At 45.2% G+C, this 25,638-nt stretch overlaps 14 non-coding genes across 14 annotated transcripts; all 14 read right to left on the bottom strand.

The window, feature by feature from the left end:
• Positions 1–189: 189 nt before the first annotated feature.
• Positions 190–262, bottom strand: trnar-ccu (transfer RNA arginine (anticodon CCU)). Its single transcript has one exon. It is a non-coding gene; the product is annotated as a tRNA-Arg (tRNA).
• Positions 263–888: 626 nt separating this feature from the next.
• trnar-ccu (transfer RNA arginine (anticodon CCU)) lies at positions 889–960 on the bottom strand. Its single transcript has one exon. It is a non-coding gene; the product is annotated as a tRNA-Arg (tRNA).
• Positions 961–3,190: 2,230 nt separating this feature from the next.
• trnar-ccu (transfer RNA arginine (anticodon CCU)) lies at positions 3,191–3,263 on the bottom strand. The gene has a single exon. It is a non-coding gene; the product is annotated as a tRNA-Arg (tRNA).
• A 2,369-nt stretch (positions 3,264–5,632) lies between these two features.
• On the bottom strand, positions 5,633–5,714 carry trnar-ccu (transfer RNA arginine (anticodon CCU)). The gene has a single exon. It is a non-coding gene; the product is annotated as a tRNA-Arg (tRNA).
• Positions 5,715–6,795: 1,081 nt separating this feature from the next.
• Positions 6,796–6,867, bottom strand: trnar-ccu (transfer RNA arginine (anticodon CCU)). The gene has a single exon. It is a non-coding gene; the product is annotated as a tRNA-Arg (tRNA).
• A 962-nt stretch (positions 6,868–7,829) lies between these two features.
• On the bottom strand, positions 7,830–7,902 carry trnar-ccu (transfer RNA arginine (anticodon CCU)). Its single transcript has one exon. It is a non-coding gene; the product is annotated as a tRNA-Arg (tRNA).
• Positions 7,903–8,984: 1,082 nt separating this feature from the next.
• Positions 8,985–9,057, bottom strand: trnar-ccu (transfer RNA arginine (anticodon CCU)). The gene has a single exon. It is a non-coding gene; the product is annotated as a tRNA-Arg (tRNA).
• Positions 9,058–10,768: 1,711 nt separating this feature from the next.
• On the bottom strand, positions 10,769–10,841 carry trnar-ccu (transfer RNA arginine (anticodon CCU)). Its single transcript has one exon. It is a non-coding gene; the product is annotated as a tRNA-Arg (tRNA).
• A 3,099-nt stretch (positions 10,842–13,940) lies between these two features.
• Positions 13,941–14,013, bottom strand: trnar-ccu (transfer RNA arginine (anticodon CCU)). The gene has a single exon. It is a non-coding gene; the product is annotated as a tRNA-Arg (tRNA).
• A 4,194-nt stretch (positions 14,014–18,207) lies between these two features.
• On the bottom strand, positions 18,208–18,279 carry trnar-ccu (transfer RNA arginine (anticodon CCU)). Its single transcript has one exon. It is a non-coding gene; the product is annotated as a tRNA-Arg (tRNA).
• Positions 18,280–19,597: 1,318 nt separating this feature from the next.
• trnar-ccu (transfer RNA arginine (anticodon CCU)) lies at positions 19,598–19,669 on the bottom strand. Its single transcript has one exon. It is a non-coding gene; the product is annotated as a tRNA-Arg (tRNA).
• A 628-nt stretch (positions 19,670–20,297) lies between these two features.
• On the bottom strand, positions 20,298–20,369 carry trnar-ccu (transfer RNA arginine (anticodon CCU)). Its single transcript has one exon. It is a non-coding gene; the product is annotated as a tRNA-Arg (tRNA).
• Positions 20,370–22,610: 2,241 nt separating this feature from the next.
• trnar-ccu (transfer RNA arginine (anticodon CCU)) lies at positions 22,611–22,683 on the bottom strand. The gene has a single exon. It is a non-coding gene; the product is annotated as a tRNA-Arg (tRNA).
• A 1,138-nt stretch (positions 22,684–23,821) lies between these two features.
• trnar-ccu (transfer RNA arginine (anticodon CCU)) lies at positions 23,822–23,893 on the bottom strand. Its single transcript has one exon. It is a non-coding gene; the product is annotated as a tRNA-Arg (tRNA).
• Positions 23,894–25,638: the final 1,745 nt, after the last annotated feature.

The raw sequence follows: 25,638 nt of genomic DNA, 5'->3' as shown, positions 1-25,638 counted from the left end.
AGTTTCTCTGTCATAAATGTGATCAGGTGAAAACAACAAAGGGTTTTAGCACAAAGATGTGACAGCTTTTCTTCAAGTAGGAGCAGAGTATGTTTATAAGTAAAGCTGTCTTAGCAGAGGATGGTTTCGATCCATCGAAACCTGGGTTATGGGCCCAGCACGCTTCCGCTGCGCCACTCTGCTGTAAACCACCCCAGATGGGACTCGAACCCACAATCCCTGGCTTAGGAGGCCAGTGCCTTATCCATTAGGCCACTGGGGCTATTCAAAAATCTGCTCATGTGCCCCCATTACTTTGGCTTCAGTGACAACAACAGCATTGGCATTTAAACAAGGCCAGCACACAAAGTAATCCGGATGAACGACTACTTCGATAGGCCACTGGGGCATGACTCGCTTGCCCTACTAATTGTCCATCTCATTCAGGTGGCTTAGTCAATGAGGCGTTAGAACAGGGCATACACACACAAACACACAGATTTTCTGAATGAACAAGCGGGATGTGGAAGTTGCTCTTTATTTGGGATAAAACATGGACATACCTGAAGAAGCCTTAGCAGAGGATGGTTTCGATCCATCGACCTCTGGGTTATGGGCCCAGCACGCTTCCGCTGCGCCACTCTGCTCACCATAGAAGATCTCCCATTCACAGGGGTTTTCAAAAGGGCTTGCGTTTAGGCACACATGAAGTGCACACGAAGTGCCTCTGTCATAAATGTGATCAGGTGAAAACAACAAAGGGTTTTAGCACAAAGATGTGACTGCTTTTCTTCAAGTAGGAGCAGAGTATGTTTATAAGTAAAGCTGTCTTAGCAGAGGATGGTTTCGATCCATCGACCTCTGGGTTATGGGCCCAGCACACTTCCGCTGCGCCACTCTGCTGTAAACCACCCCAGATGGGTCTCGAACCCACAATCCCTGGCTTAGGAGGCCAGTGCCTTTCCATTAGGCCACTGGGGCTGTTCAAAATATCTGCTCATCTGCCCCCATTACTTTGGCTTCAATGAAAACAACAGCATTGGCATTTAAACAAGGCCAGCACACAAAGTAATCCGGATGAACGACTACTTCGATAGGCCACTGGGGCATGACTCGCTTGCCCTACTAATTGTCCATCTCATTCAGGTGGCTTAGTCAATGAGGCGTTAGAACAGGGCATACACACACAAACACACAGATTTTCTGAATGAACAAGCGGGATGTGGAAGTTGCTCTTTATTTGGGATAAAACATGGACATACTTGAAGAAGCCTTAGCAGAGGATGGTTTCGATCCATCAACCTCTGGGTTATTGGCCCAGCACGCTTCCGCTTCGCCACTCTGCTCGCCATAGAAGAGCTCCCATTCACAGGTGTTTTCAAAAGAGCTTGCGTTTAGGCACACATGAAGTGCACACGAAGTGCCTCTGTCATAAATGTGATCAGGTGAAAACAACAAAGGGTTTTAGCACAAAGATGTGACAGCTTTTCTTCAAGTTATCCGGATGAACGACTACTTCGATAGGCCACTGGGGCATGACTCGCTTGCCCTACTAATTGTCCATCTCATTCTGGTGGCTTAGTCAATGAGGCGTTAGAACAGGGCATACACACAGATTTTCTGAATGAACAAGCGGGATGTGGAAGTTGCTCTTTATTTGGGATAAAACATGGACATACCTGAAGAAGCCTTAGCAGAGGATGGTTTCGATCCATCGACCTCTGGGTTATGGGCCCAGCACGCTTCCGCTGCGCCACTCTGCTCGCCATAGAAGAGCTCCCATTCACAGGTCTTTTCAAAAGGGCTTGCGTTTAGGCACACATGAAGTGCACACGAAGTGCCTCTGTCATAAATGTGATCAGGTGAAAACAACAAAGGGTTTTAGCACAAAGATGTGACAGCTTTTCTTCAAGTAGGAGCAGAGTATGTTTATAAGTAAAGCTGTCTTAGCAGAGGATGGTTTCAATCCATCGACCTCTGGGTTATGGGCCCTGCACGCTTCCGCTGCGCCACTCTGCTCGCCATAGAAGATCTCCCATTCACAGGTGTTTTCAAAAGGGCTTGCGTTTAGGCACACATGAAGTGCACACGAAGTGCCTCTGTCATAAATGTGATCAGGTGAAAACAACAAAGGGTTTTAGCTCAAAGATGTGACTGCTTTTCTTCAAGTAGGAGCAGAGTATGTTTATAAGTAAAGCTGTCTTAGCAGAGGATGGTTTCGATCCATCGACCTCTGGGTTATGGGCCCAGCACGCTTCCGCTGCGCCACTCTGCTCGCCATAGAAGAGCTCCCATTCACAGGTGTTTTCAAAAGGGCTTGCGTTTAGGCACACATGAAGTGCACACGAAGTGCCTCTGTCATAAATGTGATCAGGTGAAAACAACAAAGGGTTTTAGCACAAAGATGTGACAGCTTTTCTTCAAGTTATCCGGATGAACGACTACTTCGATAGGCCACTGGGGCATGACTCGCTTGCCCTACTAATTGTCCATCTCATTCTGGTGGCTTAGTCAATGAGGCGTTAGAACAGGGCATACACACACAAACACACAGATTTTCTGAATGAACAAGCGGGATGTGGAAGTTGCTCTTTATTTGGGATAAAACATGGACATACCTGAAGAAGCCTTAGCAGAGGATGGTTTCGATCCATCGACCTCTGGGTTATGGGCCCAGCACGCTTCCGCTGCACCACTCTGCTCGCCATAGAAGAGCTCCCATTCACAGGTGTTTTTAAAAGGGCTTTCGTTTAGGCACACATGACGTGCACACGAAGTTTCTCTGTCATAAATGTGATCAGGTGAAAACAACAAAGGGTTTTAGCACAAAGATGTGACAGCTTTTCTTCAAGTAGGAGCAGAGTATGTTTTTAAGTAAAGCTGTCTTAGCAGAGGATGGTTTCGATCCATCGACCTCTGGGTTATGGGCCCAGCACGCTTCCGCTGCGCCACTCTGCTCCTGACAACAGACTTGCCATACTCTACTGTTTTCAAATTGACATGCGTTTAGGCACACTTGAAGTGCTCTTCTGTCATCAATTAGAACAGGTGAAAAATGCAGAAGGTTCTAGCACACAGCTGAGGCAACTTTTCTTCAAGTAGGAGCAGAGTATGTTTATAAGTAAAGCTGTCTTAGCAGAGGATGGTTTCGATCCATCGACCTCTGGGTTATGGGCCCAGCACGCTTCCGCTGCGCCACTCTGCTGTAAACCACCCCAGATGGGACTCAAACCCACAATCCCTGGCTTAGGAGGCCAGTGCCTTATCCATTAGGCCACTGGGGCTGTTCAAAATATCTGCTCATGTGCCCCCATTACTTTGGCTTCAGTGACAACAACAGCATTGGCATTTAAACAAGGCCAGCACACAAAGTAATCCGGATGAACGACTACTTCGATAGGCCACTGGGGCATGACTCGCTTGCCCTACTAATTGTCCATCTCATTCAGGTGGCTTAGTCAATGAGGCGTTAGAACAGGGCATACACACACAAACACACAGATTTTCTGAATGAACAAGCGGGATGTGGAAGTTGCTCTTTATTTGGGATAAAACATGGACATACCTGAAGAAGCCTTAGCAGAGGATGGTTTCGATCCATCGACCTCTGGGTTATGGGCCCAGCACGCTTCCGCTGCGCCACTCTGCTCGCCATAGAAGATCTCCCATTCACAGGTGTTTTCAAAAGGGCTTGCGTTTAGGCACACATGAACTGTGGAAGCAGTGGAGTCATTCAGGTTCCTGGGCACTATCATCTCTCAGGACCTGAAGTGGGACAATCACATTGACTCCATTGTGAAAAAGGCCCAGCAGAGACTGTACTTCCTTCGCCAGCTGAGGAAGTTCAACTTGCCACAGGAGCTGCTGATTCAGTTCTACTCAGCCGTCATTGAGTCTGTCTTATGCACTTCCATCACTGTCTGGTTTGGTTCAGCTACCAAATCAGACATCAGGAGACTACAACGGACAGTCCAGACTGCGGAGAGGATTATTGGTGCCCCCCTGCCAAACCTCCAGGACCTGTACTCTTCCAGAGTGAGGAAGAGAGCAGGTAAAATCATCACAGACTCCACTCACCCTGGACACCACCTATTTGAACTGTTACCGTCAAGACGGCGACTCAGATCACTGGCCACTAGAACATCTCGGCACAGGAACAGTTTCTTCCCACAGGCCATATCCCTCCTGAACAGTTAACACACCTCCCAAGGCATATGCTTTAAGTGCAATACTCCCACTGTTTAGTGCAATATCCTACAACTCAGGTGATACTTATATGTAGATTTATTTATTCATAATATTCAAAACACTGTAATATATGTGATACTTGTGACAACTGTGATACTTTTATTCTCATATATTTATATTTATATTTTTTATTCTTAGAATTTGTAGTATTATGTTTCTTGTTGTATTTGTATTTGTATATGTCCACTGGAAGCCTCAGTACCAAAACAAATTCCTTGTGTGTGCAAGCACACTTGGCAATAAAGCTCTTTCTGATTCTGATTCTGATTCTGATGAAGTGCACACGAAGTGCCTCTGTCATAAATGTGATCAGGTGAAAACAACAAAGGGTTTTAGCACAAAGATGTGACAGCTTTTCTTCAAGTTATCCGGATGAACGACTACTTCGATAGGCCACTGGGGCATGACTCGCTTGCCCTAATAATTGTCCATCTCATTCTGGTGGCTTAGTCAATGAGGCGTTAGAACAGGGCATACACACACAAACACACAGATTTTCTGAATGAACAAGCGGGATGTGGAAGTTGCTCTTTATTTGGGATAAAACATGGACATACCTGAAGAAGCCTTAGCAGAGGATGGTTTCGATCCATCGACCTCTGGGTTATGGGCCCAGCACGCTTCCGCTGCGCCACTCTGCTCGCCATAGAAGAGCTCCCATTCACAGGTGTTTTCAAAAGGGCTCGCGTTTAGGCACACATGAAGTGCACACAAAGTGCCTCTGTCATAAATGTGATCAGGTGAAAACAACAAAGGGTTTTAGCACAAAGATGTGACAGCTTTTCTTCAAGTAGGAGCAGAGTATGTTTATAAGTAAAGCTGTCTTAGCAGAGGATGGTTTCGATCCATCGACCTCTGGGTTATGGGCCCAGCACGCTTCCGCTGCGCCACTCTGCTCGCCATAGAAGAGCTCCCATTCACAGGTGTTTTCAAAAGGGCTTGCGTTTAGGCACACATGAAGTGCACACGAAGTGCCTCTGTCATAAATGTGATCAGGTGAAAACAACAAAGGGTTTTAGCACAAAGATGTGACAGCTTTTCTTCAAGTAGGAGCAGAGTATGTTTATAAGTAAAGCTGTCTTAGCAGAGGATGGTTTCGATCCATCGACCTCTGGGTTATGGGCCCAGCACGCTTCCGCTGCGCCACTCTGCTCGCCATAGAAGAGCTCCCATTCACAGGTGTTTTCAAAAGGGCTTTCGTTTAGGCACACATGAAGTGCACACGAAGTTTTTCTGTCATAAATGTGATCAGGTGAAAACAACAAAGGGTTTTAGCACAAAGATGTGACAGCTTTTCTTCAAGTAGGAGCAGAGTATGTTTATAAGTAAAGCTGTCTTAGCAGAGGATGGTTTCGATCCATCGACCTCTGGGTTATGGGACCAGCACGCTTCCGCTGCGCCACTCTGCTGTAAACCAACCCAGATGGGACTCGAACCCACAATCCCTGGCTTAGGAGGCCAGTGCCTTTCCATTAGGCCACTGGGGCTGTTCAAAATATCTGCTCATCTGCCCCCATTACTTTGGCTTCAGTGAAAACAACAGCATTGGCATTTAAACAAGGCCAGAACACAAAGTAATCCGGATGAACGACTACTTCGATAGGCCACTGGGGCATGACTCGCTTGCCCTACTAATTGTCCATCTCATTCAGGTGGCTTAGTCAATGAGGCGTTAGAACAGGGCATACACACACAAACACACAGATTTTCTGAATGAACAAGCGGGATGTGGAAGTTGCTCTTTATTTGGGATAAAACATGGACATACCTGAAGAAGCCTTAGCAGAGGATGGTTTCGATCCATCGACCTCTGGGTTATGGGCACAGCACGCTTCCGCTGCGCCACTCTGCTCGCCATAGAAGAGCTCCCATTCACAGGTGTTTTCAAAAGGGCTTGCGTTTAGGCACACATGAAGTGCACACGAAGTGCCTCTGTCATAAATGTGATCAGGTGAAAACAACAAAGGGTTTTAGCACAAAGATGTGACAGCTTTTCTTCAAGTATGTTTAACAAGGCCAGCACACAAAGTAATCCGGATGAACGACTACTTCGATAGGCCACTGGGGCATGACTCGCTTGCCCTACTAATTGTCCATCTCATTCAGGTGGCTTAGTCAATGAGGCGTTAGAACAGGGCATACACACACAAACACACAGATTTTCTGAATGAACAAGCGGGATGTGGAAGTTGCTCTTTATTTGGGATAAAACATGGACATACCTGAAGAAGCCTTAGCAGAGGATGGTTTCGATCCATCGACCTCTGGGTTATGGGCCCAGCACGCTTCCGCTGCACCACTCTGCTCGCCATTGAAGATCTCCCATTCACAGGTGTTTTCAAAAGGGCTTGCGTTTAGGCACACATGAAGTGCACACGAAGTGCCTCTGTCATAAATGTGATCAGGTGAAAACAACAAAGGGTTTTAGCACAAAGATGTGACAGCTTTTCTTCAAGTAGGAGCAGAGTATGTTTATAAGTAAAGCTGTCTTAGCAGAGGATGGTTTCGATCCATCGACCTCTGGGTTATGGGCCCAGCACGCTTCCGCTGCGCCACTCTGCTGTAAACCACCCCAGATGGGACTCGAACCCACAATCCCTGGCTTAGGAGGCCAGTGCCTTTCCATTAGGCCACTGGGGCTGTTCAGAATATCTGCTCATCTGCCCCCTTTACTTTGGCTTCAGTGAAAACAACAGCATTGGCATTTAAACAAGGCCAGCACACAAAGTAATCCGGATGAACGACTACTTCGATAGGCCACTGGGGCATGACTCGCTTGCCCTACTAATTGTCCATCTCATTCAGGTGGCTTAGTCAATGAGGCGTTAGAACAGGGCATACACACAGATTTTCTGAATGAACAAGCGGGATGTGGAAGTTGCTCTTTATTTGGGATAAAACATGGACATACCTGAAGAAGCCTTAGCAGAGGATGGTTTCGATTCCATTGACCTCTGGGTTATGGGCCCAGCACGCTTCCGCTGCGCCACTCTGCTCGCCATAGAAGAGCTCCCATTCACAGGTGTTTTCAAAAGGGCTTGCGTTTAGGCACACATGAAGTGCACACGAAGTGCCTCTGTCATAAATGTGATCAGGTGAAAACAACAAAGGGTTTTAGCACAAAGATGTGAGAGCTTTTCTTCAAGTAGGAGCAGAGTATGTTTATAAGTAAAGCTGTCTTAGCAGAGGATGGTTTCGATCCATCGACCTCTGGGTTATGGGCCCAGCACGCTTCCGCTGCGCCACTCTGCTCCTGACAACAGACTTGCCATACTCTACTGTTTTCAAATTGACATGCGTTTAGGCACACTTGAAGTGCTCTTCTGTCATCAATTAGAACAGGTACAACAAATACAACAGACTTGCCATACTCTACTGTTTTCAAATTGACATGCGTTTAGGCACACTTGAAGTGCTCTTCTGTCATCAATTAGAACAGGTGAAAAATGCAGAAGGTTCTAGCACACAGCTGAGGCAACTTTTCTTCAAGTAGGAGCAGAGTATGTTTATGAGTAAAGCTGTCTTAGCAGAGGATGGTTTCAATCCATCGACCTCTGGGTTATGGGCCCAGCACGCTTCCGCTGCGCCACTCTGCTGTAAACCACCCCAGATGGGACTCGAACCCACAATCCCTGGCTTAGGAAGCCAGTGCCTTATCCATTAGGCCACTGGGGCTGTTCAAAATATCTGCTCATGTGCCCCCATTACTTTGGCTTCAGTGACAACAACAGCATTGGCATTTAAACAAGGCCAGCACACAAAGTAATCCGGATGAACGACTACTTCGATAGGCCACTGGGGCATGACTCGCTTGCCCTACTAATTGTCCATCTCATTCAGGTGGCTTAGTCAATGAGGCGTTAGAACAGGGCATACACACACAAACACACAGATTTTCTGAATGAACAAGCGGGATGTGGAAGTTGCTCTTTATTTGGGATAAAACATGGACATACCTGAAGAAGCCTTAGTAGAGGATGGTTTCGATCCATCGACCTCTGGGTTATGGGCCCAGCACGCTTCTGCTGCGCCACTCTGCTCGCCATAGAAGAGCTCCCATTCACAGGTGTTTTCAAAAGGGCTTGCGTTTAGGCACACATGAAGTGCACACAAAGTGCCTCTGTCATAAATGTGATCAGGTGAAAACAACAAAGGGTTTTAGCACAAAGATGTGACAGCTTTTCTTCAAGTAGGAGCAGAGTACCTCTGGGTTATGGGCCCAGCACGCTTCCGCTGCGCCACTCTGCTCGCCATAGAAGATCTCCCATTCACAGGTGTTTTCAAAAGGGCTTGCGTTTAGGCACACATGAAGTGCACACGAAGTGCCTCTGTCATAAATGTGATCAGGTGAAAACAACAAAGGGTTTTAGCACAAAGATGTGACTGCTTTTCTTCAAGTAGGAGCAGAGTATGTTTATAAGTAAAGCTGTCTTAGCAGAGGATGGTTTCGATCCATCGACCTCTGGGTTATGGGCCCAGCACGCTTCCGCTGCGCCACTCTGCTCCTGACAACAGACTTGCCATACTCTACTGTTTTCAAATTGACATGCGTTTAGGCACACTTGAAGTGCTCTTCTGTCATCAATTAGAACAGGTGAAAAATGCAGAAGGTTCTAGCACACAGCTGAGGCAACTTTTCTTCAAGTAGGAGCAGAGTATGTTTATAAGTAAAGCTGTCTTAGCAGAGGATGGTTTCAATCCATCGACCTCTGGGTTATGGGCCCAGCACGCTTCCGCTGCGCCACTCTGCTGTAAACCACCCCAGATGGGACTCGAACCCACAATCCCTGGCTTAGGAGGCCAGTGCCTTATCCATTAGGCCACTGGGGCTGTTCAAAATATCTGCTCATGTGCCCCCATTACTTTGGCTTCAGTGACAACAACAGCATTGGCATTTAAACAAGGCCAGCACACAAAGTAATCCGGATGAACGACTACTTCGATAGGCCACTGGGGCATGACTCGCTTGCCCTACTAATTGTCCATCTCATTCAGGTGGCTTAGTCAATGAGGCGTTAGAACAGGGCATACACACACAAACACACAGGGTGCTTCTCATTTCTTATTTGTGCATCCTCGCTTCCTTTCCTCGCGTCTCAGCTCCACCCCCTGTAGGACGCGAGGGAAGGCTGCAAGGAAAAAAAATGAGGACGGAGGAATTGACTGAAAGCTTTTTTATACATTGGAATACTTGATCACTCGAGCGTCACTTCACAGCGTCATCAGCAGTGCTCAAAGGATCTGCCCTTATGTTGTTAAAGTTTGTTTATTTAAGAAATTAATAATAAATAATAATAAAGCAAGATACCTTGTTGAAATATGTGAGTTGTGTGGTTTATGTAAACTACAAAAGTAAAGTATAAATTCAAATGATTGTGACAGATGTGAAGGGGGAGGAGAATTGATACGTGCGTCATGTTTAGTCGATAAAACTCTTCCGCAAAGGGTACACCTGTGTATCCTCGCTCATAGCTCCTCTGGAAGCCTCCTCGATCCTCGATCCTCGCCTCCTCGCGGTGCAATTAGAGAATTGAGATGTCCTTCAAGATGGCTGAGCTCGATCGGTTTCCGGGAAATAGGATGGAGGACGGAGGAGAGAGGAGACGAGGAGGGATATTGAGAAGCACCCACAGATTTTCTGAATGAACAAGCGGGATGTGGAAGTTGCTCTTTATTTGGGATAAAACATGGACATACCTGAAGAAGCCTTAGCAGAGGATGGTTTCGATCCATCAACAAGGCCAGCACACAAAGTAATCCGGATCAACGACTACTTCGATAGGCCACTGGGGCATGACTAGCTTGCCCTACTAATTGTCCATCTCATTCAGGTGGCTTAGTCAATGAGGCGTTAGAACAGGGCATACACACACAAACACACAGATTTTCTGAATGAACAAGCGGATGTGGAAGTTGCTCTTTATTTGGGATAAAACATGGACATACCTGAAGAAGCCTTAGCAGAGGATGGTTTCGATCCATCAACAAGGCCAGCACACAAAGTAATCCGGATGAACGACTACTTCGATAGGCCACTGGGGCATGACTAGCTTGTCCTACTAATTGTCCATCTCATTCAGGTGGCTTAGTCAATGAGGCGTTAGAACAGGGCATACACACACAAACACACAGATTTTCTTAATGAACAAGCGGATGTGGAAGTTGCTCTTTATTTGGGATAAAACATGGACATACCTGAAGAAGCCTTAGCAGAGGATGGTTTCGATCCATCGACCTCTGGGTTATGGGCCCAGCACGCTTCCGCTGCGCCACTCTGCTCGCCATAGAAGAGCTCCCATTCACAGGTGTTTTCAAAAGGGCTCGCGTTTAGGCACACATGAAGTGCACATGAAGTGCCTCTGTCATAAATGTGATCAGGTGAAAACAACAAAGGGTTTTAGCACAAAGATGTGACAGCTTTTCTTCAAGTAGGAGCAGAGTATGTATATAAGTAAAGCTGTCTTAGCAGAGGATGGTTTCGATCCATCGACCTCTGGGTTATGGGCCCAGCACGCTTCCGCTGCGCCACTCTGCTGTAAACCACCCCAGATGGGACTCGAACCCACAATCCCTGGCTTAGGAGGCCAGTGCCTTATCCATTAGGCCACTGGGGCTATTCAAAATATCTGCTCATGTGCCCCCATTACTTTGGCTTCAGTGACAACAACAGCATGGGCATTTAAACAAGGCCAGCACACAAAGTAATCCGGATGAACGACTACTTCGATAGGCCACTGGGGCATGACTCGCTTGCCCTACTAATTGTCCATCTCATTCAGGTGGCTTAGTCAATGAGGCGTTAGAACGGGGGTGTATTCCAGAAAGCAGGTTATGTGACATACCCAGGTATGTTTAAGAGTAAGTAAGCGTATAACCTCAACTTTCGGTTCCAAAAACGGTGGTAACTTTCAGGGTATGTTAGTAGTCATAGCAACTCACTCTCTGAACTTAACCTGCTCCGGAGCAGGTTATGTTCCAGGGTTAGTTTGTTTCAGAGAGGTGACAGAGCATGGCGTCCCCTGACCATTTTAGTTACATATAGCACTACTTAATCTAACCCTACTTTATACAGTCACAATAATTTTAAATGTTTCTAATTATATAACTTTCAATTTCAGGGTTTCCAAATGTGATTGGGTGCATTGATGGAACCCACATTCACATTAAAGCTCCTTCCATCAATGAAGGAGACTATGTAAATAGGAAGTCAATGCATAGCATCAATGTGCAGGTGACAATAGATTTTTTGGATGCTAAATGTTTGGGTGTTTAAACCATTAAATCACCCTCATCACTGGTCCCCACTAACTAGGTAATATGTGGCCAAGAGGAACCCCCAGTGAACCCAGTAGACCAAAGAGATGGCAGGGTGGTACAAGACATGATTTGCCAAAATCACTTTAATTAAAACCAGTTAACAGTCAAGTGTTGTTCATTGTTTCTTTATTTCCTGTAACAAAAGACATTTGTATTTATTGCTTTAGATTTCATTCAACAACAAATGACAGATTAATGTTTACATACTGTTTCCCACCTTAAGCTAGTGCTCCAGCAATTCAATTTCAAGTCTGGCCTTTTTTAGGTTAAGCCTTTTCTCCTCCATTTGAAGCTGTATAAGGTCCATCTCCATGTCACTTTTTCTGATTTGCTTTTAAAGGTGGACCTTATACAGCTTTTTGGCAGGCAACTAGAAAGACTGAAAAAGTCTGTAATACAAACACAGACCAAATATTTAAATGAGGAAGGAGAACTGCAGAACATTTCTTACACTGCTAAGATTCTGTGTGGAGGTAGATGGACCCTCATCTGTATTAAAAATCTCCTGCCATATTCTGTAAAATGACAATGACAATTTATTTATTCTCTTGTGTAAAATAGGGGGAATGCATTCTATGCATCATACCTCTATGGGCCTCCCCACATTTTCTGTTTCTGTCACAGCAGAAGTGGTCTCTTCATCATCATCCTACAGTGAAAATAAGGAAGGATGCTTGGTCTAGCAAACAGAAACCTAAAGACAATAATCACTTACAACTGTGACAGAGTGTGGTGTTGCAGGAGGATCCAATAATTCAATGTGGCCATCAGCAACTGCAAGATAATTAAACCATGATAATCATGCATATTCAATTCTCAATGTATATTCTTAAGCAAATACAACTAATAAAGAAGGACATTAGGAGCATCTAAGTACTAGTAATAAGATTACAGTATACAGCATATGCAGTCAAAGCAGCATGCATACTGCACAAGTGAATCAATGACTGTAAAATGAATTCAAAATGCCTTTTTAAAATGGTGACAGTGTTGATGATTTTATTTATTAAAACACTGACAAAAACAGTGTAAACATCAATAAATCATAAGTATTAATATGGTACACCTACATTTTACTAAGCCACTTGTCTTGGTAGCTGAGTCTGACGAACTGCCCCCCTGGAATCCCATCGACCACAGGTGGCCCTTTATTAAGGGACAGTGCCAGCTCCTCAGCTCCCTTCTTTCTATTGGCTACATAGAAAACTAAATTACATTTAATACTAAATTAGTATTAAATGTCAGTAACAAGTTTAGTAAGTTTAGAAAATATTACCTTGCTGGAGAATGTTTTTGTGTTTCATTTTGACTTGGCTCACACTTCTTCTGGCTCCAGACCTGACAAAACGAGAAGCCAACATATAACTAGCCAATTATGTGCATTACTACTGTAATATTAAGAAATGTATGGAGGCCAACAAGTAAATACTTGTCTATTTTTACTACATGCCCCCAAAGAATTTTTGCGTCACAAATTATAAATGGGGTAGGCTATTTTCCCCTTTCATTGTGACACACAAAGGGAAAAAACCCCATTTATAATTTTCTAAACTCAAGCATTTACTCTGTCCATTATTATTTGCCAAGCCAACTTTCTTTTGCTGATGCAGCAGTATTGCTTTTTTATTTATTATTTTTTTTATAATGGGCTTAGGCTATAGTCTTCATAAGCAAGCATTAAAACCTCCAACTCAGTTTCACCGAAGTATCGTATGTAGCTCGCTTTTCTTCTCCCTTGGTTTCCATGGTGACTCCTGAAATCGGCGATCCATTGAAAATGTCTTTATGTACTCGTCGTGCGCGCGCATTAACTCTGGGTTACCAATAGGAGGTTGATTAAACTAACTCAACATAGGTGTTTTGGAACCGACATACCCAGAGTAAGCAAGTTTGGGGTTAACCAACCAAGAGTTCAAGGTTTATCTGATGGTAAGTTAACCTTGCTTTCTGGAATACACCCTGGGGCATACACACACAAACACACAGATTTTCTGAATGAACAAGCGGGATGTGGAAGTTGCTCTTTATTTGGGATAAAACATGGACATACCTGAAGAAGCCTTAGCAGAGGATGGTTTCGATCCATCGACCTCTGGGTTATGGGCACAGCACGCTTCCGCTGCGCCACTCTGCTCGCCATAGAAGAGCTCCCATTCACAGGTGTTTTCAAAAGGGCTTGCGTTTAGGCACACATGAAGTGCACACGAAGTGCCTCCGTCATAAATGTGATCAGGTGAAAACAACAGAGGGTTTTAGCACAAAGATGTGACAGCTTTTCTTCAAGTAGGAGCAGAGTATGTTTATAAGTAAAGCTGTCTTAGCAGAGGATGGTTTCGATCCATCGACCTCTGGTTTATGGGCCCAGCACGCTTCCGCTGCGCCACTCTGCTGTAAACCACCCCAGATGGGACTCGAACCCACAATCCCTGGCTTAGGAGGCCAGTGCCTTATCCATTAGGCCACTGGGGCTGTTCAAAATATCTGCTCATGTGCCCCCATTACTTTGGCTTCAGTGACAACAACAGCATTGGCATTTAAACAAGGCCAGCACACAAAGTAATCCGGATGAACGACTACTTCGATAGGCCACTGGGGCATGACTCGCTTGCCCTACTAATTGTCCATCTCATTCAGGTGGCTTAGTCAATGAGGCGTTAGAACAGGGCATACACACACAAACACACAGATTTTCTGAATGAACAAGCGGGATGTGGAAGTTGCTCTTTATTTGGGATAAAACATGGACATACCTGAAGAAGCCTTAGCAGAGGATGGTTTCGATCCATCGACCTCTGGGTTATGGGCCCAGCACGCTTCTGCTGCGCCACTCTGCTCGCCATAGAAGAGCTCCCATTCACAGGTGTTTTCAAAAGGGATTGCGTTTAGGCACACATGAAGTGCACACGAAGTGCCTCTGTCATAAATGTGATCAGGTGAAAACAACAAAGGGTTTTAGCACAAAGATGTGACAGCTTTTCTTCAAGTTATCCGGATGAACGACTACTTCGATAGGCCACTGGGGCATGACTCGCTTGCCCTACTAATTGTCCATCTCATTCAGGTGGCTTAGTCAATGAGGCATTAGAACAGGGCATACACACACAAACACACAGATTTTCTGAATGAACAAGCGGGATGTTTCTATCAGATTTAGTATTGGCTGCAGATAAAGTACTAATTGTTGGTGATTTTAATATACATGTAGATAATGAAAAAGATGCTTTGGGATTGGCATTTAAAGACATTGTAAACTCAATTGGAGTTAGACAACACGTGTCAGGACCTACTCATTGTCGTAATCATATCTAATATGTTATATTATCACATGGAATAGATGTTGATGCTGTTGAAATTCTGCAGCAGAGCGATGACATCTCAGATCATTATCTAGTCTCATGTAAATTACATTTAGCCAAGGCTGCAAAGCCGACTCCGTGTTATAAATACGTTAGACCTATAACTTCTGCCACTAAAGATTGCTTTATCAATAATCTTCCTAATCAGTTTCATCATCTCAGCATCCCAGATAGCTTAGAAGAACTCGATATTGCAACAGAAACGTTTAACTCTCTCTTTTCCAGCACTTTAGACGCAGTTGCTCCGTTGCGCTTAAAGAAGATTAAAGAAAATAGTCCAACGCCGTGGTACAGCGAGCACACTCAGGCCCTAAAGAGAGCAGCCAGAAAAATGGAGCGCAACTGGAAGAAAACTAAACTAGAGGTATTTCGGATTTCGTGGAAAGAGAGCTCAATTGCTTACAGAGAGGCTTTAAAAGCTGCTAGATCTGCTTATTTTTCAAACCTATTAGAAGAAAATAAACATAATCCTAGGTATTTATTTGAAACAGTGGCTAAACTAACGAAAAAGAAAGCTTCAAGCTCAGAAGTGTCAAAGCAACACGGCAGTGATGACTTTATGAACTTCTTCACTTATAAAATTGATAATATCAGGGACAAAATTATAACTATGCAACCGTCTACCACAGTATCGCATCAGGAAGTGCATTGTAGTCTCCCTGAGGAAAAATTTGATTTATTTGTTGCTATAGGAGAGGAAGAATTCTGCAAACTCGTTAATTCATCTAAATCGACAACTTGTATGTTAGATCCTATACCGACTAAGCTACTGAAAGAGATGTTTCCAGAGGTCATATATCCTCTTCTTAATATCATTAATTCATCTTTGTCTCTAGGATACGTACCAAAAACCTTTAAACTGGCTATGATAAAACCGCTTGTTAAAAAACCACAACTTGATCCTACAAAATTAGTCAATTACAGGCCGATCTCGAATCTGCCTTTTCTGTCAAAGATATTAGAAAAAGCAGTATCTTCACAACTATGTTCCTTTCTAGAAAGAAATGATATCTGCGAGGATTTTCAGTCCGGATTTAGACCGTACCATAGCACTGAGACCGCTCTCATTAGAGTCACAAATGATTTGCTCTTATCATCCGATCGTGGTTGTATCTCTCTATTAGTGTTACTCGATCTTAGTGCTGCATTTGACACCATTGACCACAACATTCTTTTAAATAGACTAGAAAACTATGTTGGCATTAGTGGAATTGCATTAGCATGGTTTAAATCATACTTAACTGACCGTTATCAGTTTGTAGCAGTAAATGAAGAGATGTCTTATCGATCACAAGTTCAGTATGGCGTACCACAAGGCTCAGTACTAGGACCGCTGCTGTTCACTCTGTACATGCTACCATTAGGAGATATCACTAGGAAACATGGAGTTAGCTTTCACTGTTATGCCGATGATACTCAGCTGTATATTTCTTCAAAACCCAACGAAACTTACCAATTCACAAAATTAACGGAATGCATAGCTGATATAAAAAATTGGATGACTAGTAATTTCCTACTACTAAATTCTGAAAAGACAGAGATTCTAATTATTGGACAAAAAACTTCCACACGTAATAACCCAGAATACTGTCTAACACTTAATGGCTGCTCTGTCAAGTCTTCGTCGTCGGTTAGGAACCTGGGTGTGTTATTTGATACCAACCTTTCTTTTGAAAGCCACGTGTCTAGTATCTGTAAAACTGCATTTTTCCATCTTAAAAATATATCTAAATTACGCCCAATGATATGCTCTCATTGGGAAATGCGGAACAATTAGTCCATGCGTTCATGACCTCAAGGCTAGATTATTGTAATGCTCTACTGGGTGGTTGCCCTGCACGCTTAATAAACAAACTACAGCTAGTTCAAAACGCCGCAGCTCGAGTTCTTACCAGAACCAGGAAATATGACCATATTAGCCCGGTTCTGTCAACACTGCATTGGCTCCCTATTAAACATCGTATAAATTTTAAAATATTGTTGATTACCTACAAAACACTAAATGGTTTAGCTCCGCAGTACTTGAGCGAGCTCTTAACGCATTATAGTCCTTCACGTCTATTGCGATCTCAAAATTCCGGCCAGTTGATAATACCTAGAATATCTAAATCGACTGCTGGAGGTAGATCCTTTTCCTATTTAGCACCAAAACTTTGGAACAGTCTTCCTACCATTGTCCGGGAAGCAGACACACTCTGTCAGTTCAAAGCTAGACTAAAAACACATCTCTTTGACCTAGCATACACATAATACATTATAGACTTCTATAATTCAATGTTAGGCTGCATAGATTAGGTCAGCCGGAACTGGGAACACTTCCCTTAAATCTTGATGTACTCGCTACATCATAAGAAGAATGGCATCTACGCTAATATTAGTGTCTTTGTTTATCCCGAGGTTTTCCCGCAGCCTGCCGAATCCAGGCCGTGTCCAGATCTGACGAAGGAGATTCGCCTGGACCCGATGACAATGCAGTGCTGAAGTATCCACTATCCTCTCCCTATGGAGGATTCCTTTCCCACTCTACAGATAAAGCGCTGTGAATTCCGGCTCGCGTACCCCGAAGTGATAAAATAAAACAAAATTCTGTATCAAAATTTATAGGCAAGAAAAGTAGTTTGTTTAGGCTGGGTTGTATGAATTACAAACCTGCGCACATATTTTAAAAAGCACATAACTATAGAATTCTGAATGAGCATGTGAACGCCGTCAGCGTTAATCACAGGTTCGCGTTTAAAGTCTGATCATTTCGACGGAGGTGAATCAATCAGAGTTAACTTTAGCTGGAAGTAACATTATTCAAGAACCGCTATAACGCCAAAACAATCTGTTACCTTAAATTATATGTTTATCTCTGTAAAGCTGCTTTGAAACAATTCATTGTTAAAAGCGCTATATAAATGAAGATGACTTGACTTGATGTGGAAGTTGCTCTTTATTTGGGATAAAACATGGACATACCTGAAGAACACTTAGCAGAGGATGGTTTCGATCCATCGACCTCTGGGTTATGGGCCCAGCACGCTTCCGCTGCGCCACTCTGCTCGCCATAGAAGAGCCCCCATTCACAGGTGTTTTTAAAAGGGCTTTCGTTTAGGCACACATGAAGTGCACACGAAGTGCCTCTGTCATAAATGTGATCAGGTGAAAAAAACAAAGGGTTTTAGCACAAAGATGTGACAGCTTTTCTTCAAGTAGGAGCAGAGTATGTTTATAAGTAAAGATGTCTTAGCAGAGGATGGTTTCGATCCATCGACCTCTGGGTTATGGGCCCAGCACGCTTCCGCTGCGCCACTCTGCTGTAAACCACCCCAGATGGGACTCGAACCCACAATCCCTGGCTTAGGAGGGCAGTGCCTTTCCATTAGGCCACTGGGGCTGTTCAAAATATCTGCTCATCTGCCCCCATTACTTTGGCTTCAGTGACAACAACAGCATTAGCATTTAAACAAGGCCAGCACACAAAGTAATCCGGATGAACGACTACGTCGATAGGCCACTGGGGCATGACTCGCTTGCCCTACTAATTGTCCATCTCATTCAGGTGGCTTAGTCAATGAGGCGTTAGAACAGGGCATACACACACAAACACACAGATTTTCTGAATGAACAAGCGGGATGTGGAAGTTGCTCTTTATTTGGGATAAAACATGGACATACCTGAAGAAGCCTTAGCAGAGGATGGTTTCGATCAATCGACCTCTGGGTTATGGGCTCAGCACGCTTCCGCTGCGCCACTCTGCTCGCCATAGAAGAGCTCCCATTCACAGGTGTTTTCAAAAGGGCTTGCGTTTTGGCACACATGAAGTGCACACGAAGTGCCTCTGTCATAAATGTGATCAGGTGAAAACAACAAAGGGTTTTAGCACAAAGATGTGACTCCTTTTCTTCAAGTAGGAGCAGAGTATGTTTATAAGTAAAGCTGTCTTAGCAGAGGATGGTTTCGATCCATTGACCTCTGGGTTATGGGCCCAGAACGCTTCCGCTGCGCCACTCTGCTGTAAACCACCCCAGATGGGACTCGAACCCACAATCCCTGGCTTAGGAGAGCAGTGCCTTTCCATTAGGCCACTGGGGCTGTTCAAAATATCTGCTCATCTGCCCCCATTACTTTGGCTTCAGTGACAACAACAGCATTGGCATTTAAACAAGGCCAGCACACAAAGTAATCCGGATGAACGACTACGTCAATAGGCCACTGGGGCATGACTCGCTTGCCCTACTAATTGTCCATCTCATTCAGGTGGCTTAGTCAATGAGGCGTTAGAACAGGGCATACACACACAGATTTTCTGAATGAACAAGCGGGATGTGGAAGTTGCTCTTTATTTGGGATAAAACATGGACATACCTGAAGAAGCCTTAGCAGAGGATGGTTTCGATCCATCGACCTCTGGGTTATGGGCCCAGCACGCTTCGGCTGCGCCACTCTGCTCGCCATAGAAGAGCTCCCATTCACAGGTGTTTTCAAAAGGGCTTGCGTTTAGGCACACATGAAGTGCACACGAAGTGCCTCTGTCATAAATGTGATCAGGTGAAAACAACAAAGGGTTTTAGCACAAAGATGTGACAGCTTTTCTTCAAGTAGGAGCAGAGTATGTTTATAAGTAAAGCTGTCTTAGCAGAGGATGGTTTCGATCCATTGACCTCTGGGTTATGGGCCCAGCACGCTTCCGCTGCGCCACTCTGCTGTAAACCACCCCAGATGGGACTCGAACCCACAATCCCTGGCTTAGGAGGGCAGTGCCTTTCCATTAGGCCACTGGGGCTGTTCAAAATATCTGCTCATCTGCCCCCATTACTTTGGCTTCAGTGACAACAACAGGATTGGCATTTAAACAAGGCCAGCACACAAAGTAATCCGGATGAACGACTACTTCGATAGGCCACTGGGGCATGACTCGCTTGCCCTACTAATTGTCCATCTCATTCAGGTGGCTTAGTCAATGAGGCGTTAGAACAGGGCATACACACACAAACACACAGATTTTCTGAATGAACAAGCGGGATGTGGAAGTTGCTCTTTTTTTTGGGATAAAACATGGACATACCTGAAGAAGCCTTAGCAGAGGATGGTTTCGATCCATCGACCTCTGGGTTATGGGCCCAGCACGCTTCCGCTGCGCCACTCTGCTCGCCATAGAAGAGCTCCCATTCACAGGTGTTTTCAAAAGGGCTTGCGTTTAGGCACACATGAAGTGCACACGAAGTGCCTCTGTCATAAATGTGATCAGGTGAAAACAACAAAGGGTTTTAGCACAAAGATGTGACAGCTTTTCTTCAAGTAGGAGCAGAGTATGTTTATAAGTAAAGCTGTCTTAGCAGAGGATGGTTTTGATCCATCGACCTCTGGGTTATGGGCCCAGCACGCTTCCGCTGCGCCACTCTGCTGTAAACCACCCCAGATGGGACTCGAACCCACAATCCCTGGCTTAGGAGGGCAGTGCCTTTCCATTAGGCCACTGGGGCTGTTCAAAATATCTGCTCATCTGCCCCCATTACTTTGGCTTCAGTGACAACAACAGCATTGGCATTTAAACAAGGCCAGCACACAAAGTAATCCGGATGAACGACTACGTCAATAGGCCACTGGGGCATGACTCGCTTGCCCTACTAATTGTCCATCTCATTCAGGTGGCTTAGTCAATGAGGCGTTAGAACAGGGCATACACACACAGATTTTCTGAATGAACAAGCGGGATGTGGAAGTTGCTCTTTATTTGGGATAAAACATGGACATACCTGAAGAAGCCTTAGCAGAGGATGGTTTCGATCCATTGACCTCTGGGTTATGGGCCCAGCACGCTTCGGCTGCGCCACTCTGCTCGCCATAGAAGAGCTCCCATTCACAGGTGTTTTCAAAAGGGCTTGCGTTTAGGCACACATGAAGTGCGCACGAAGTGCCTCTGTCATAAATGTGATCAGGTGAAAACAACAAAGGGTTTTAGCACAAAGATGTGACAGCTTTTCTTCAAGTTATCCGGATGAACGACTACTTCGATAGGCCACTGGGGCATGACTCGCTTGCCCTACTAATTGTCCATCTCATTCTGGTGGCTTAGTCAATGAGGCGTTAGAACAGGGCATACACACACAAACACACAGATTTTCTGAATGAACAAGCGGGATGTGGAAGTTGCTCTTTATTTGGGATAAAACATGGACATACCTGAAGAAGCCTTAGCAGAGGATGGTTTCGATCCATCGACCTCTGGGTTATGGGCCCAGCACGCTTCCGCTGCGCCACTCTGCTCGCCATAGAAGAGCTCCCATTCACAGGTGTTTTCAAAAGGGCTTGCGTTTAGGCACACATGAAGTGCACACAAAGTGCCTCTGTCATAAATGTGATCAGGTGAAAACAACAAAGGGTTTTAGCACAAAGATGTGACAGCTTTTCTTCAAGTAGGAGCAGAGTATGTTTATAAGTAAAGCTGTCTTAGCAGAGGATGGTTTCGATCCATCGACCTCTGGGTTATGGGCCCAGCACGCTTCCGCTGCACCACTCTGCTCGCCATAGAAGAGCTCCCATTCACAGGTGTTTTCAAAAGGGCTTGCGTTTAGGCACACATGAAGTGCACACGAAGTGCCTCTGTCATAAATGTGATCAGGTGAAAACAACAAAGGGTTTTAGCACAAAGATGTGACAGCTTTTCTTCAAGTAGGAGCAGAGTATGTTTATAAGTAAAGCTGTCTTAGCAGAGGATGGTTTCAATCCATCGACCTCTGGGTTATGGGCCCTGCACGCTTCCGCTGCGCCACTCTGCTCGCCATAGAAGATCTCCCATTCACAGGTGTTTTCAAAAGGGCTTGCGTTTAGGCACACATGAAGTGCACACGAAGTGCCTCTGTCATAAATGTGATCAGGTGAAAACAACAAAGGGTTTTAGCTCAAAGATGTGACTGCTTTTCTTCAAGTAGGAGCAGAGTATGTTTATAAGTAAAGCTGTCTTAGCAGAGGATGGTTTCGATCCATCGACCTCTGGGTTATGGGCCCAGCACGCTTCCGCTGCGCCACTCTGCTCGCCATAGAAGAGCTCCCATTCACAGGTGTTTTCAAAAGGGCTTGCGTTTAGGCACACATGAAGTGCACACGAAGTGCCTCTGTCATAAATGTGATCAGGTGAAAACAACAAAGGGTTTTAGCACAAAGATGTGACAGCTTTTCTTCAAGTTATCCGGATGAACGACTACTTCGATAGGCCACTGGGGCATGACTCGCTTGCCCTACTAATTGTCCATCTCATTCTGGTGGCTTAGTCAATGAGGCGTTAGAACAGGGCATACACACACAAACACACAGATTTTCTGAATGAACAAGCGGGATGTGGAAGTTGCTCTTTATTTGGGATAAAACATGGACATACCTGAAGAAGCCTTAGCAGAGGATGGTTTCGATCCATCGACCTCTGGGTTATGGGCCCAGCACGCTTCCGCTGCGCCACTCTGCTCGCCATAGAAGAGCTCCCATTCACAGGTGTTTTTAAAAGGGCTTTCGTTTAGGCACACATGAAGTGCACACGAAGTTTCTCTGTCATAAATGTGATCAGGTGAAAACAACAAAGGGTTTTAGCACAAAGATGTGACAGCTTTTCTTCAAGTAGGAGCAGAGTATGTTTATAAGTAAAGCTGTCTTAGCAGAGGATGGTTTCGATCCATCGAAACCTGGGTTGTGGGCCCAGCACGCTTCCGCTGCGCCACTCTGCTGTAAACCACCCCAGATGGGACTCGAACCCACAATCCCTGGCTTAGGAGGCCAGTGCCTTATCCATTAGGCCACTGGGGCTATTCAAAAATCTGCTCATGTGCCCCCATTACTTTGGCTTCAGTGACAACAACAGCATTGGCATTTAAACAAGGCCAGCACACAAAGTAATCCGGATGAACGACTACTTCGATAGGCCACTGGGGCATGACTCGCTTGCCCTACTAATTGTCCATCTCATTCAGGTGGCTTAGTCAATGAGGCGTTAGAACAGGGCATACACACACAAACACACAGATTTTCTGAATGAACAAGCGGGATGTGGAAGTTGCTCTTTATTTGGGATAAAACATGGACATACCTGAAGAAGCCTTAGCAGAGGATGGTTTCGATCCATCGACCTCTGGGTTATGGGCCCATCACGCTTCCGCTGCGCCACTCTGCTCGCCATAGAAGAGCTCCCATTCACAGGTGTTTTCAAAAGGGCTTGCGTTTAGGCACACATGAAGTGCACACAAAGTGCCTCTGTCATAAATGTGATCAGGTGAAAGCAACAAAGGGTTTTAGCACAAAGATGTGAGAGCTTTTCTTCAAGTAGGAGCAGAGTATGTTTATAAGTAAAGCTGTCTTAGCACAGGATGGTTTCGATCCATCGACCTCTGGGTTATGGGCCCAGCACGCTTCCGCTGCGCCACTCTGCTCACCATAGAAGATCTCCCATTCACAGGGGTTTTCAAAAGGGCTTGCGTTTAGGCACACATGAAGTGCACACGAAGTGCCTCTGTCATAAATGTGATCAGGTGAAAACAACAAAGGGTTTTAGCACAAAGATGTGACTGCTTTTCTTCAAGTAGGAGCAGAGTATGTTTATAAGTAAAGCTGTCTTAGCAGAGGATGGTTTCGATCCATCGACCTCTGGGTTATGGGCCCAGCACACTTCCGCTGCGCCACTCTGCTCGCCATAGAAGAGCTCCCATTCACAGGTGTTTTTAAAAGGGCTTTCGTTTAGGCACACATGAAGTGCACACGAAGTTTCTCTGTCATAAATGTGATCATGTGAAAACAACAAAGGGTTTTAGCACAAAGATGTGACAGCTTTTCTTCAAGTAGGAGCAGAGTATGTTTATAAGTAAAGCTGTCTTAGCAGAGGATGGTTTCGATCCATCGACCTCTGGGTTATGGGACCAGCACGCTTCCGCTGCGCCACTCTGCTGTAAACCACCCCAGATGGGTCTCGAACCCACAATCCCTGGCTTAGGAGGCCAGTGCCTTTCCATTAGGCCACTGGGGCTGTTCAAAATATCTGCTCATCTGCCCCCATTACTTTGGCTTCAATGAAAACAACAGCATTGGCATTTAAACAAGGCCAGCACACAAAGTAATCCGGATGAACGACTACTTCGATAGGCCACTGGGGCATGACTCGCTTGCCCTACTAATTGTCCATCTCATTCAGGTGGCTTAGTCAATGAGGCGTTAGAACAGGGCATACACACACAAACACACAGATTTTCTGAATGAACAAGCGGGATGTGGAAGTTGCTCTTTATTTGGGATAAAACATGGACATACTTGAAGAAGCCTTAGCAGAGGATGGTTTCGATCCATCAACCTCTGGGTTATTGGCCCAGCACGCTTCCGCTTCGCCACTCTGCTCGCCATAGAAGAGCTCCCATTCACAGGTGTTTTCAAAAGAGCTTGCGTTTAGGCACACATGAAGTGCACACGAAGTGCCTCTGTCATAAATGTGATCAGGTGAAAACAACAAAGGGTTTTAGCACAAAGATGTGACAGCTTTTCTTCAAGTTATCCGGATGAACGACTACTTCGATAGGCCACTGGGGCATGACTCGCTTGCCCTACTAATTGTCCATCTCATTCTGGTGGCTTAGTCAATGAGGCGTTAGAACAGGGCATACACACAGATTTTCTGAATGAACAAGCGGGATGTGGAAGTTGCTCTTTATTTGGGATAAAACATGGACATACCTGAAGAAGCCTTAGCAGAGGATGGTTTCGATCCATCGACCTCTGGGTTATGGGCCCAGCACGCTTCCGCTGCGCCACTCTGCTCGCCATAGAAGAGCTCCCATTCACAGGTCTTTTCAAAAGGGCTTGCGTTTAGGCACACATGAAGTGCACACGAAGTGCCTCTGTCATAAATGTGATCAGGTGAAAACAACAAAGGGTTTTAGCACAAAGATGTGACAGCTTTTCTTCAAGTAGGAGCAGAGTATGTTTATAAGTAAAGCTGTCTTAGCAGAGGATGGTTTCAATCCATCGACCTCTGGGTTATGGGCCCTGCACGCTTCCGCTGCGCCACTCTGCTCGCCATAGAAGATCTCCCATTCACAGGTGTTTTCAAAAGGGCTTGCGTTTAGGCACACATGAAGTGCACACGAAGTGCCTCTGTCATAAATGTGATCAGGTGAAAACAACAAAGGGTTTTAGCTCAAAGATGTGACTGCTTTTCTTCAAGTAGGAGCAGAGTATGTTTATAAGTAAAGCTGTCTTAGCAGAGGATGGTTTCGATCCATCGACCTCTGGGTTATGGGCCCAGCACGCTTCCGCTGCGCCACTCTGCTCGCCATAGAAGAGCTCCCATTCACAGGTGTTTTCAAAAGGGCTTGCGTTTAGGCACACATGAAGTGCACACGAAGTGCCTCTGTCATAAATGTGATCAGGTGAAAACAACAAAGGGTTTTAGCACAAAGATGTGACAGCTTTTCTTCAAGTTATCCGGATGAACGACTACTTCGATAGGCCACTGGGGCATGACTCGCTTGCCCTACTAATTGTCCATCTCATTCTGGTGGCTTAGTCAATGAGGCGTTAGAACAGGGCATACACACACAAACACACAGATTTTCTGAATGAACAAGCGGGATGTGGAAGTTGCTCTTTATTTGGGATAAAACATGGACATACCTGAAGAAGCCTTAGCAGAGGATGGTTTCGATCCATCGACCTCTGGGTTATGGGCCCAGCACGCTTCCGCTGCACCACTCTGCTCGCCATAGAAGAGCTCCCATTCAC

The sequence above is a fragment of the Rhinichthys klamathensis genome, unplaced genomic scaffold (genome assembly GCF_029890125.1).
Source record: "Rhinichthys klamathensis goyatoka isolate OS25496 unplaced genomic scaffold, OSU_Roscu_1.1 h1tg000057l_1, whole genome shotgun sequence".
Taxonomy (NCBI): domain Eukaryota; kingdom Metazoa; phylum Chordata; class Actinopteri; order Cypriniformes; family Leuciscidae; genus Rhinichthys; species Rhinichthys klamathensis.
This window is presented reverse-complemented; position numbering and strand designations above follow the sequence as displayed.